Consider the following 12,409-nt stretch of genomic DNA (forward strand, 5'->3'; position numbering starts at 1 on the left):
GTAGAAGAGAAGGCAAGGAGGATGGAAAGAGGAGAGAGGGAAAAGAGGCGAATGAAAAACTATTAATATTAAAGAGGTAATGTGAAGTAGGGTATTGGCAGTAGAAACAGGTAAAAGATCTGGATCTAAGAAATAAGGCTACGGTGAAACTAATAGGTCATGGCTACCAATTGAATATGAGGAATGAGGGATGGGAAAGATTCAAATGAAACACTGATACTTCAAGAAAGAAAATGTTGTGCCACTAATAAAAATGTAGAAGGAGCATTTTCTATTCTTATTTATTTATATTTCTTTTCAATATTTTTTACAACATGTTTTATATGCATTGAGAGCTAGCCCATTGCATTAGAAGATTTCTTATGTTTTCTCTTATGATTCACTAGTTATAGCAGCCTCTATTCCTTTCTGGAATAAGTTGCAGTATAAATAAATTAATATGCATTCATTATGTTTCATTATATAATTGTGCTTCCCTCTCAGCAAATGTCTCAAGGTAAAAATGTCATGGCGTCTGTTCATAACTACAACCCAGGTTGTTTTTTTAAGAGATGTTTTTAAGCTATATTGTGTTTGTTACACATTTTATGACATTTGTTATATTTCTTGGCAATAAGTAGTAGGTTTTACAGAAAGAAACTTTCTCATTTTAATTTGGGATCAAGTAAACTAATAATCTATTTTCCTTTAAATAGGCGTTCATGCCATTTTATAGTAAACAAACCATTGTTAATACTTATCCCTTCAGAATCAAATTGCTCCTCATTCTTTAACACGATATAAACTTTTTAGTAACAATTATAACAACACAATCACAGCTAATACTTACTGAACATTTATTATATTTAAGGCACTGTTCTAAGTGCTGTTTACATATAATCCTCATAACTCTTTGAAGTAGGTACTATTAGAATCTAATGTCACAGATGAGACAGAGAAGGTAAGTAACTTGCACAATGTCACACAGCTAGTAACTGTTGGAACCAGAACTGAACTCATGCAGTCTGGTTCCAGAGCCCATGTGCCTGGCAACTGTGTCCTCAAACACTTCGGCCATACGTAAGACAGTTGCGTTAGACCAGCCTTGTACTTAAGAGAGTGCATTTCTCTGCTATCTAACTAAAAATTTGCCTTAAGTGGGGTCTATTTGAATAGAGAAAAGGATAAACTTTTCATGCCCATTGGCATTCTCAGAAGACTTAATCATCAAGAGTCTGCAAAAGTATAATTCCCTACACACCAAGACATTTGATTGGTAATTTTAAAATACTCACTTCCTGTAGATAGCTGTAGGAAAGAAGAGTTATTTGCATTTAAGCTGAGTAGTAAAAGAAAAAAAAGGGATAATGAATAAAGTTGAGTTGATTTTCAGTCAGTAAAGCCAATCAATTTCAGTCAATAACGTCAGATGTCTGTTCATTATAACAGTGAAGTGGAATTCAAGGGAGGGTGTGAGTCCATTGCTGGGAGTGAGGTGCTTATGGGCAAGAAAAGAAAGCTTTATGGAGACAGTGATGTTTACAAAGGTTTTCTGAAGATGAGATGTTGACAGCTCTCCTCATGGATGCCTATGAGAAACATAAATCTTCTATGTAATTCCAAAATCTGAAAGGACTGAATTATTTCTGAAGATACTGAAGTCTAGAAGTACATTTCATCGGAAACTCATTTGCCAAATGCCTTTATGGAAAATATCTTCATAGATCACATACACTGAAAAGATTACCTAACATATCTCAAAAATTCATCACATGAATGGGCCCTGAATCATGGAATCATCATCCTTTATGCTGTTTAGTTACCTTGTGCACTTTCATGAGTTTGAACCACAAAACCAAGCAAGCCTCACACACACACACACACACACACACACACTCTCTCTCTCTCTCTCTCTCACAAACACTTTATCTTTTTGCATCTTAAGCAGTATTAAGACATCTAAGACAAAATGATTTTCCCAGAGGAACAGTATAAGATTAAAATTTTTAATCCTATTTTTATTTTCAATTTAAAATATCCCCCCATATGAAATTAAATATGTCTGACATGGTATCCTCCTGTTTGCCAAAAGCTAAATGACTTTAAATGCAAATTATATTTTATTGAGAAACTCACAAATATATATACTATATTTGTCACAAATATACATATGTGTGACAAAAAATAAAGTTCCCTGCTTTTTAAATCTTAAGGCAGTATAGGCAGGGGAAAAAAAGCACTGCTTTTGCTATTTCTTGTCTAGAATCAATCTTATTTTGAGGCTTCTAATACTTTGAAGTTTTATACAAACACTGCACCATTTTGAAACTAGATTTTCTGGCTAGGCACAGTGGCTAACACCTGTAATCCCAGCACTTTGAGGCTGAGATGGGAGGATCCCTTGAGCCCAGGATTTTAAGACAAGCCTGAGAAACATAATGAGACCTCATGTCTACCTAAAGAAATAAATAAATAAGCCAGGCTTGCTGGTACATGCCTATAGTCTCGGCTACCTGGGAGGCTGAGGTAGTAGGATTGCTTGAGCCCAGGAGGTCAAGGCTGCAGTGAGCCATGTTTGTGCGACTGCACTCCAGTCCGGGTAACAGAGCAAGACCTTGTCTCAAAAAAAAAAAAAAAAAATGCACTCCAGCCTGGGTGACAGAGTAAGAACTTGTCTCAACAACAACAACAAAAGTCCAGGTGCGGTTGTTCACACCTATAATCCCAGCTCTTTGGGAGGCCAAGGCAGGTGGATTACCTGAGGTCAGGAGTTCGAGACCAGCCTGGCCAACATGGTGAAACTTCATCTCTACTAAAAATACAAAGAATAGCCAGGCGTGGTGGTGGGAGCCTGTAATCTGAGCTACTCGGGAAGTTGAGGCAGGAGAATTGCTTGAACCTGGGAAGTGGAGGTTGCAGTGAGCCAAGATCGTACCATTGAACTCCAGCCTGGGTGACAACAGTGAAACTTCGTCTCAAAAAAAGAAAAAAAACCAAAAAAAAAAAAAAAACAAAAAAAAAAAAAAAAAAAAAAAAAGAAAAAGAAAAGGAGAGTAGATTTTTCATCTCAAGCTGCTGAAAGATTTTATCCCAAGATAGTATTCTCTAGGTCCCGAAACCTGCCATTCTCCACATTTCTCAAAGAAAGGGGTATGAAGATATGACACAGTGGAGGCATGTATATTTTAGAAATTGCTTCAAAATTGGTGGAATCAAGAAGAATTATATAACCAGTGAAGTGTCTCTCAGAGTCTTGTCGTAGGACACAGTGGATCTCAAAAGCTGGTCCCTGCCTTGCTCAGGAACTTAGAAATGAAAATTCTGACACTCTAGACCTTCTGAATCAGAAAGTCTCTTGGAGTAGAGCCCAACAGTCTCTGGTTTATCCACCCTTCTGGCTGATTCTGATAGTGCTGAAGTTTTAGAATCATGCCACTAAAATTTTGGAACTACTAGAGTCACCTGGGAGGTGGGTGGGCTTACTGCAGATTAAAGAGTCCTACTCCACACCAAAATCTCTAAGGGTGAAACCCAGACATCTCTGATTTCAACAAGCTTTTCAAGTGATTCTTATGCACACTGAAGCAGTAGATTCATCAATTAATCAATCTGTGATGGAAAGGAAGCAGTCTCAAACAACTTTCTGTGGAGGCAGCTTCACGGGGTGGAAAGAGCACTGGCTTTAGAGTCATCCTGACTTGGGTTTGAATTCCAGCTATGTCTCATTACTGCTTATGTGACCTTCAACCAATTATGCCAACTCTGTTAGTCTCATCTTTCTTATCTATACAACGGGCATAATAATACTTAGCTTATTCCATTCTGAGAGGACCCAATAAAATGGGATATCTACTCAGTATAGCATCTTTTACACTCAAACACCATTAATCTCTTTTACACTTTGCTCTTTTGAGATGTCCTAGCCCATTCCTGTCACAGTGCCTGGCACTTTGCTCAGTAAGTATTTGCTGAATAAACATAGAGTCCAGTACAACGTTTTGGGGTTAGAGCCCTCCTTCCACTTCCTACTAGCTGTGAGACCATGAGTGTTCAAGTTACTTGACCTCCCTGTGCTTCAGTTTCAGCATCTTTACAATAGGGATAATAATAGCCTTGACCTCTAGGCTTACAGTGAGGATTAACTAAGTTAATAGTAAAGCACTTAAAAACAGTGTCTGGAACACTATAATTCTCTATAAATGTTATTGAAAAACAAAAATTCATTACAAATATACTTCTAAACTTCAGAATGGCCTAATTCTCAAAGAAATATAAGCAATATATTTATTACTTTTCCCACAAAACATATTCATAAATAAAATACATTTATTACAATATCGCTGGTTCTGTGTGAGGTCTTGGGGACATGCAGCCTCTGTTCTCATAGAGCACACAGTCCAGAGGGAGAGGAAGACATTAATCACATAATCATATAAATGAGTAGTACGTCATGACAAAATGAGAAACAGGTGCTGAAGGAAAGAACGGTTTATGTGGCTGGAGCTCAGGGAGCAAAGGGGAGAAAGAAGGAACAAGGTGAGATGTGGGGTGAGAGAAGTGAACGGAGACCAGACAAGCAGGGCCAGCACATATTTTGGTCTATTTCCAGAAGCAACAGAAAGCCTTTGAAGAGTTGAAGCCAGAGGTGACATGTTCAGATCTGTGTTTCTGAGGGTATGGTAAATACTGAAGCAGGCCCAGAGCAGAAGATCAGTTAAAAGGTTTTCACAACAGTCTAGGGGAGAGATGACGGTAGGTAAGACTAGAGTGGAGGCAGTGGAAATGGAACCATTTAGAATTTTAGAACTATGTAAGAGTGGAGCCGGGCGCTGTGGCTCACGCCTGTAATCCCAGCACTTTGGGAGGCCAAGGCGGGCGCGGATCACGAGGTCAAGAGATCGAGACCATCCTGGCTAACATGGTGAAACCCCCGTCTCTACTAAAATACAAAAAAAAAAAAATTAGCCGGGCGTGGTGGCGGGTGCCTGTAGTCCCAGCTACTCGGAGGCTGAGGCAGGAGAATGGCGTGAACCCGGGAGGCGGAGCTTGCAGTGAGCTGAGATGGCGCCACTGCACTCCAGCCTGGGCAATGAAGCGAGACTCCATCTCAAAAAAAAAAAAAAAAGAGTGGAAGTGGACAGGATTCAGGGATGAATTGGAAACAGAAGAGAAGGGAGCAGGAGGTGCAAAGTGTGACTACCATCCCCTAACTGCACTGGGAAATGACTGGATTAGAGGGAGAAGATAGTGAATGTGGCCCTGAGCATATTTAGTTTGATGTTGGGATGAGAGATGTCCAAATGGAGGTATCAAGAAGCAGTTGGATGTATTGCTCTGGGGCTCAGTGTAGGGGTCTAGGCCAGAGAAACAAATCAGGGAGTCATAGGCTTATGGATGGCAACTACAGCCAGGAAAGCAGATGAAATTGCCTGGGGAGAAAACAGAGTGGGAGCTTAGGGAACCCGGATGCTGGATGATCAGTGGGAAGAAGATGAGCCTGCAGACGAGGCTCATGTGACAGGATCATCTATGGAATATTAATTATTGTTTTTTCTCACTCTTATTTTTCCCTTTTCTCCCATTTTAAGCTGATAGCCTGGTTTTATTTTCCTGGCTTCAGGGGTCTTGGTAGGGCCTAAAGCAAAAGAATCCTGAAGGTAAACTTCTTGTAATTTTCGGTAAGTGTCAAGAAGTCACAGAGAAGCTCCAAGGCAGGGTGAACTGTGAAGATCCACGGGTGGCTCAAGCCCTCAATCTGAACATCCTAGGGCCTGTCAGAGTCCTTAGATGCAGCAGAACCTCTGGGCCTGAAGGCCCCAAGTAGATCTGGGTGAGTGTATTCTGCAGATAGAGAGAGTCTATGGCCACTGGTCAGAGGGTTCTCTCAGTGCCCTGGTGATATATATGGCTTCCAGATCTTTGCCCAGCTCTAGGATGGGAAGCTCAAAAATAACTGAAGTTAAAGTTCTCACCATGCTGGTGGGACAGTAGCAAAAAGTCTGCACTTTGCTTTAAAAATTAGAATTAAAATGCCATTATTTTAAACAGTTCCATGATGTGCCATATGGATGTCTAAGGTGAAAGGAAACACGTGCCCCTGGCTTTCATGGGAGCAAACTCATCAATAAAATTTTCATTACTGGCTGGGAGCGGTGGCTCACGCCTGTAATCCTAGCACTTTGGGAGGCTGAGGCAGGCAGATTGCCTGAGCACAGGAGTTCCAGACCAGCCTGAGCAACACGTTGAAACCTCATCTCTACTAAAATACAAAAAATTAGCCGGGCATGGCGGCGTGCACCTGTAGTCCCAGCTACTCAGGAGGCTGAGGCAGGAGAATTGCTTGAACCCAGGAGGCGGAGGTTGCATTGAGCCAAGATTGCGCCACTGCACTCTAGCCTGGGCGACAGAGCAAGACTGTGTCTCAAAAAAAAAAAAAAAAAAAAAAAAAAAAAGGAATAAATTATCTTCAAGTGATGATCTAAATAAATTTTAATTAAATTGAAGTAAAATCAGAATTCCTTTTGGTACAGATAAAATATATTTAAACTTAATGTGGTAATATACCTACTCTTCAATTTTTCAATATTTTTCTACCTATGTTAATGTTCAGGCAACAAATTGACCATTACAAACCACATAAAAACATGTATACAGAGGCATACATTTTTCCATTTGCCTTAGGCTCCAATCTGAATCAGATAGCACTGGTTTTCATTTAAAATTTTGATATTTTGTTCAATGTGGATTTTTTACATTAATTGGATTTTTAAAAACATATTGCATTAAAATATTATTCACCTTGTTTACTGAGTTTGTGTGCACCCTTAATTTTACACCCAAGGTGAATGCTTCACTCAACTCACTCCAGTTCTAGTTTTATTTGTTGAACATGTAACTATGGACTGAGAATCATCCCCATTATATGGAGAAGTGGCAGCCAGAGGTGTAAGAGAAAATCCAGGAATATAGTGTCATCAGAGTATTTCCAAAAGAGAGACTCATAAAGGGTATCAAATGTTGCTGAGAAGTCAACTAAAGCTAAAACTAAAACATATACTTGTTGAGTGATCTGAAGGTCATTGGGAACATATTGTGAAAAGCCTGAGTGTGGTGATGGGGTGGAATTGGGCTGAAATGGATGAAAAGCAAGCAGGGAAATCAAAACTTTGACTATGGACAACTCTTCTGAGAAATCTGGCTCTGAAGAAGAGGAGAGGGATAGATAAGGCAGTAGCTAGAGAGAGAAGTCAAGGGGGTGGGGAGGAGGGTTAATTGTATTTTTATGGGATCCAGATGTAAGGAAGAAACTTTAATATCCAAGAGGGAAACTAGGGTCAATAGTAGAGTCCTGAGAAGACTGAAAGGAGATGAGATCCTAGCCAGAGGGGAAAGGATCGGCATTCAACAGCAGGTAGAAAGTGTCCTGTGTTGCAGCCTATGAAAGGAGGAGGGTAGGCATAGATGTAGGTGGTTTTTTATATTCGATAGCAACAAATCGAGGAAGCTCCTTCTGAAGCCCTCAATTTTTTTCTTCTTAGAGGGAGAGAAATCCCTGAAGATAGGTGGGTAGGAATTGGGCACTCATGTTTTCAGGGAGGGGAAAGGGTTTGAGAGCTGTAGTTAGGGACTTGAGTTTGGTAGGCAGAGCACTCATCAAAGCTCCTCTACCTTCTGAGTCAATAAACAGTGGTACCTCTCCTCTATGGAATTCTGTACAGTTACACAAAACATGAGGAAGCACTCTAAAGAAAGAGGAAATGATCTCCAGGATATACTGTTAAGTCACAAAAACAAGATGTAGTCATCTAGTATAATACCTTTTGGATAAGAAAAAGGGAAAATAAGAATATATCATGCTAGCTTATATTTTTACATGAAGAAACAGGAAAGAATACAGGCATTCCTCATTTCATAGCACATTGCTTTGTTGTACTTTGCAGATATTGCATTTTTTACAAATGAAGGTTTGTGGCAACCCTGCCTCACCCAAATGTATTTGGTGTCATTTTTCAAGAGCATATGCTCACTTTGTGTCTCTGTGTCACATTTTGGTAATTCTCACAATATTTCAAAGTTTTTCATTATTATTATATCTGTTATAATGATCTGTAATCAGTGATCTTTATGTTACTATTGTTTGGGGGAGCTGCATTACCACACCCATATCAGACAGAACATTTAATAAATTGCCGGTCTTTTGACTGCTCCATTGACTGACCATTCTTCCCGCTCTCTCTCTCATCTTGGGCCTCTCTATGTGTTCAACACACAACAAACTAGGCCAATTAATAACCCTGCAATGGCATCTAAGTGTTCACATCAAAGGAAGAGTCTCGTGTCCCTCACTTCAAAAAGCTAGAAATGATTAAGCTTAGTGAGGAAGGCATGTCCAAATCTAAGAGAGGCCACAAGCTAGGCTTCTTGTACCAGTTAGCCAATTTGTGAATGCAAAGGAAAGGTTCTTAAAAATATTACTTCAGTAAACACATAAATGATAAGAAAGCAAAAAGCCTTATTGCTGATGTGGAGAAAGCTTTAGTGGTCTGGATAGAAGATCAAACCACTCTCAATATTCCCTTAAGCCAGAGCCTAATCCAGAGCAAGGTTCTAACTCTCTTTTGTTCTATTAAGGCTAAGAGAGGTGAGGAAGCTGCAGAAGAAAAGTTTGAAGCTAACCAAGGTTGGTTCATAAGGTTTACGGAAAGAAGCCATCTCCAAAATAGAAAAGTGCAACTGCTGAGGTAGAAGCTGCCTCAGGTGATCTGGAAGATCTAGCTAAGATGATAGTTGATGAAGGTGGTGACACTGAACAACAGATTTTCAATGTAGACCAAACAGCCTTCTATCGGAAGAAGGCACCATCTAAGACCTTCATAGCTAGAGAGGAGAAGTCAATGCCTAATTTCAAAGCTTCAAAGGACAGGCTGGCTCTCCTCTTAGGGGATCCAGCTGGTGATAATGCTGGTGATAGTGCAACAGCTGAAGCCAATGCTTATTTGACATTCTGAAAATCCTGGGGTCTACAGAATTATCTCTGATGGAGATGTACAAGGAGATGAATGTTGTTTTCATACCTACTAACACAATATCCATTCTGCAGCCCATGGGTTGGGGAGTAATTTAGGCTTTTAAGTCTTATTATTTAAGAAATACATTTGGTAAGGCTATAGCTACCACAGATAGTGATTTTTTTCTATGGATCTGGGCAAAGCAAATTGAAAACCTTCTGGAAAAGATTCATCATTCTAAATGACATTACGAACATTCATAATTCATGGGGAAGAAGTCAAAATATCAACATTAATAACAATTTGGAAGAATTTGATTCCAACTCTCATGGGTGACTTTGAGAGGCTCAAGACTTCGTTAGAGGCAATAACTGCAGATGTGGTGAAAATAACAAGAGAACTAGAATTAGAAGTGGAGCCTGAAGATGGGACTGAATGGCTGCAATCTCGTGATAAGACTTGAACAGATCAGGAGTTCCTTCTTATGGATGAGCAAAGAAAGTAGGTTCTTGAATAGAAACTACTCCTGGTGTAGATGCTATGAACATTGTTAAATGACAACAAAAGATTTAGAGTATTACATAAACTTAGTTGATAAAGCAGTGGCAGGGTTTGAAAGGATTAACTCCAATTTTGAAAGAAGTTCTAATGTGGGCAAAAGCATCAAACAGCATCACATGCTACAGAGAAATCTTTAGTGAAAGGAAGAGTCAAAGTGGCAAACTTCACTGTTATCTTATTTTAAGAAATTGCTACAGCCACCGACCTTCAACAACCACCACTGTGTTAAGTCAGCAACCATCCACATACAAGGCAAGACCCTCCACCAGCAAAAAGATTAGGAGTCGCTGAAGGCTCAGATGTTTGTTAGGATATTTTAGCAATAAAGTATTTAAAAAATAATGTATGTATATTGTTCTTAAAGACATAATGCTATTGCACACTTAATAGACTAAAGAATAGTGTAAACATAACTTTTAGATGTACTGGGAAACAAAATTTTGTGTGACTCACTTTATTGTGATACTTGCTGTATTGTGATTGCCTGAAACTGAACCCACAATATCTTTAAGATATACCTGTATATTTTACAAGCAATTTATAGGAAATGGTACTATAGAAAGAGGGGGATGAGAAATAAGGTAAGTGGGACAGGTGGAAAAGCTACTCTCAATGTGTATCTTTTTATTTTTATTTTTACTTTTTGAATTATGTCAATGCATTGCCTATTAAAAAATAAAACTAAAAAATTAGAAAAATTAAGTTCCTATACATAAAGGTATGCATAATTTACTCAGAATCTATTTCCAAGACAAGTCCAAGTTGTCAAGTACCCTGACAATGTTTTTAAATGACTGCCCCATCAGTAGGATTATAACATTTCTACATCTTCTGGAAGGGAAATGTTGAGTTTAAGGTGTCAACAGGGCCTGATGGTTGTTAGGAGGATCTGAGTCATAAGAAAAATTATTACTTTCACTCTCGAAGTGTTCTTTTACTCACTGTTTGGAGTAGACAGAAGTCCCCCAGGGTCTGCCTTTAATGCTCATTCCCCATCTACTTCCCCTCAGTTAGCAATCTCATTCACTCTCCCTATTTCACCTGGACTCCATAATCTGTATTTCCAATCCTAATCTCTCTTCCAAATTCTAGACCTGAAATCCAAATGGCCAGACCAACATGATATATCACTCAACATCTCAACAGGAAACAGAAGGCACATTTAAATTGGGATAATTCAGAGAGGGTTTGTTTGCAAAGAGTCTACTTACAAAGATTTAGGCAAGAGGAGAACCATGAGGGGCTACTGTGAGCTGGGCTTTTACTAGCCCGGAATCTGAAAGGATAAGAGGAGGGAGAAATTACCAGAACCAAGAAGGAGAGAAAGTTGGGAAGAGTAGGCTGCTTTGAGAGAACTGTGATTTCCTCTCAGGGGATGCAGCCAGCCTGACGGTGGTCTCGCTGGGAAGAAACCAGAGAAATAAATACCCCGGCTCCATTCTTCCCCCTCCTTATTTCCTGCTAGGCTCCCCATCAGCTAAACTCAAACAGAAGCCAGAGGCACAGGAGGCTATGGCTGTAGCCCTTCAGATCAGTACTCCTGAGGCCCAGGGCAGATGGAGAAGGATGGAAAGCAGATCTGGAGGGGAAAACTGAATATAGGTGACAAGCATGGTTTCACTGATGTCCTGCTAGCACCTTAAACTTAACATCTTCCTAACTAACCACAGTATCCTTTCTTCACTAACCCAACTGTCCTCCTGAGTTCCTTAGTTACGATGGTTAAAGGTACCACTACCTTTCAGTGCCATCCTCAAGGCCACCTCCCCAGTCCTGCACATGCACACATGCACATACACACATCAAGTCTCTCTCTTCCCCTGGATCGTGAACCCCTGTAGGTAGAGCCCATGAGCCTGGACTCAGCAAATGTCTAATGAATTATAACAGATAACATTTATTGGGCACTGCCGTATCTGGCATAATGTTCAGTATTTCATTTGGATTGTCTTATTTCTTCTCTCAACCTAATAGCACCTACTCCATGAAGTAGGTCCTATTATTATCCCCATTTTACAGATTAATAAACTGAGGCTAAGAAAGATTAAATAACTCACCCAATGTCACATTCTCAAAAGAGGATATCTGACATGGGAGCCTACCCTCCAGCACTATGACCTTTGTATGTCCTCATTCAGGGTTGAATGAACCATACACTGGGATAGCACAGTGCTTTGCTTATTGAAAAAAAGAGTCAGATGTTGGTCAAATGACATAATTCAGAAAAAGCAAGGGTTGGAACTAGGGTTTGAACTTGTTGCTGAATTTTAAATGATACAGGGGGAAAAGAGGGCATGCCAGGCAAGAAGGCCAAGGAATAGCTAGCAGGGATTATTGTTTGTTTGTGGGCTTGTGTAGAAAAGGCCTTGACCACATCACAGAAAAAATATTCAGAACCAATGAGATAAAATTGAGGCCAGGTACAGTGGCTCACACCTGTAATCCCAACACTTTGGGAGGCCGAGGCAGGCGGATCACCTGAGGTCAGGAGTTCGAGACCAGCCTGACCAACATGGTGAAACCCTGTTTCTACTAAAAATACAAAAATTAGCTGGGCTTGGTGGCAGTCACCTGTAATCCCAGCTACTTGAGAGGCTGAGGCAGGAGAATTGCTTGAACTAGGCTGGCAGAGGTTGCAGTGAGCCGAGACTTTGCCATTGCCCTCCAGCCTGGGCAACAAGAGCAAAACTCTGTCTTGGAAAAAAAAAATGTATATTGAGGAGGACATAAGGGAAAACAGATCACGGAGGGTCTTGAAGTCCATGAGCTGTTGAGCCTCCCTATAGAGGAAAGTGAAAGTTGTGTTTAGGGTAGATTAATTTGCCATTTACAAAGTATATAAGATGGATTAAAAGTGGAAG

The 12,409-nt window shown here is 40.0% G+C and overlaps 1 protein-coding gene across 1 annotated transcript in view; it reads right to left on the reverse strand.

Moving 5' to 3' along the window:
- ST7L (suppression of tumorigenicity 7 like) overlaps positions 1-12,140 on the reverse strand; it is an 843,199-nt gene extending 831,059 nt beyond the window's left edge. The window contains exon 1 of the mRNA XM_050747420.1: positions 12,120-12,140. The gene's annotated coding sequence lies outside the window, so the exon portion shown is untranslated. The remainder of the gene's footprint in view (positions 1-12,119) is intronic.
- Positions 12,141-12,409: the final 269 nt, after the last annotated feature.

The sequence above is a fragment of the Macaca thibetana genome, chromosome 1 (genome assembly GCF_024542745.1).
Source record: "Macaca thibetana thibetana isolate TM-01 chromosome 1, ASM2454274v1, whole genome shotgun sequence".
Taxonomy (NCBI): domain Eukaryota; kingdom Metazoa; phylum Chordata; class Mammalia; order Primates; family Cercopithecidae; genus Macaca; species Macaca thibetana.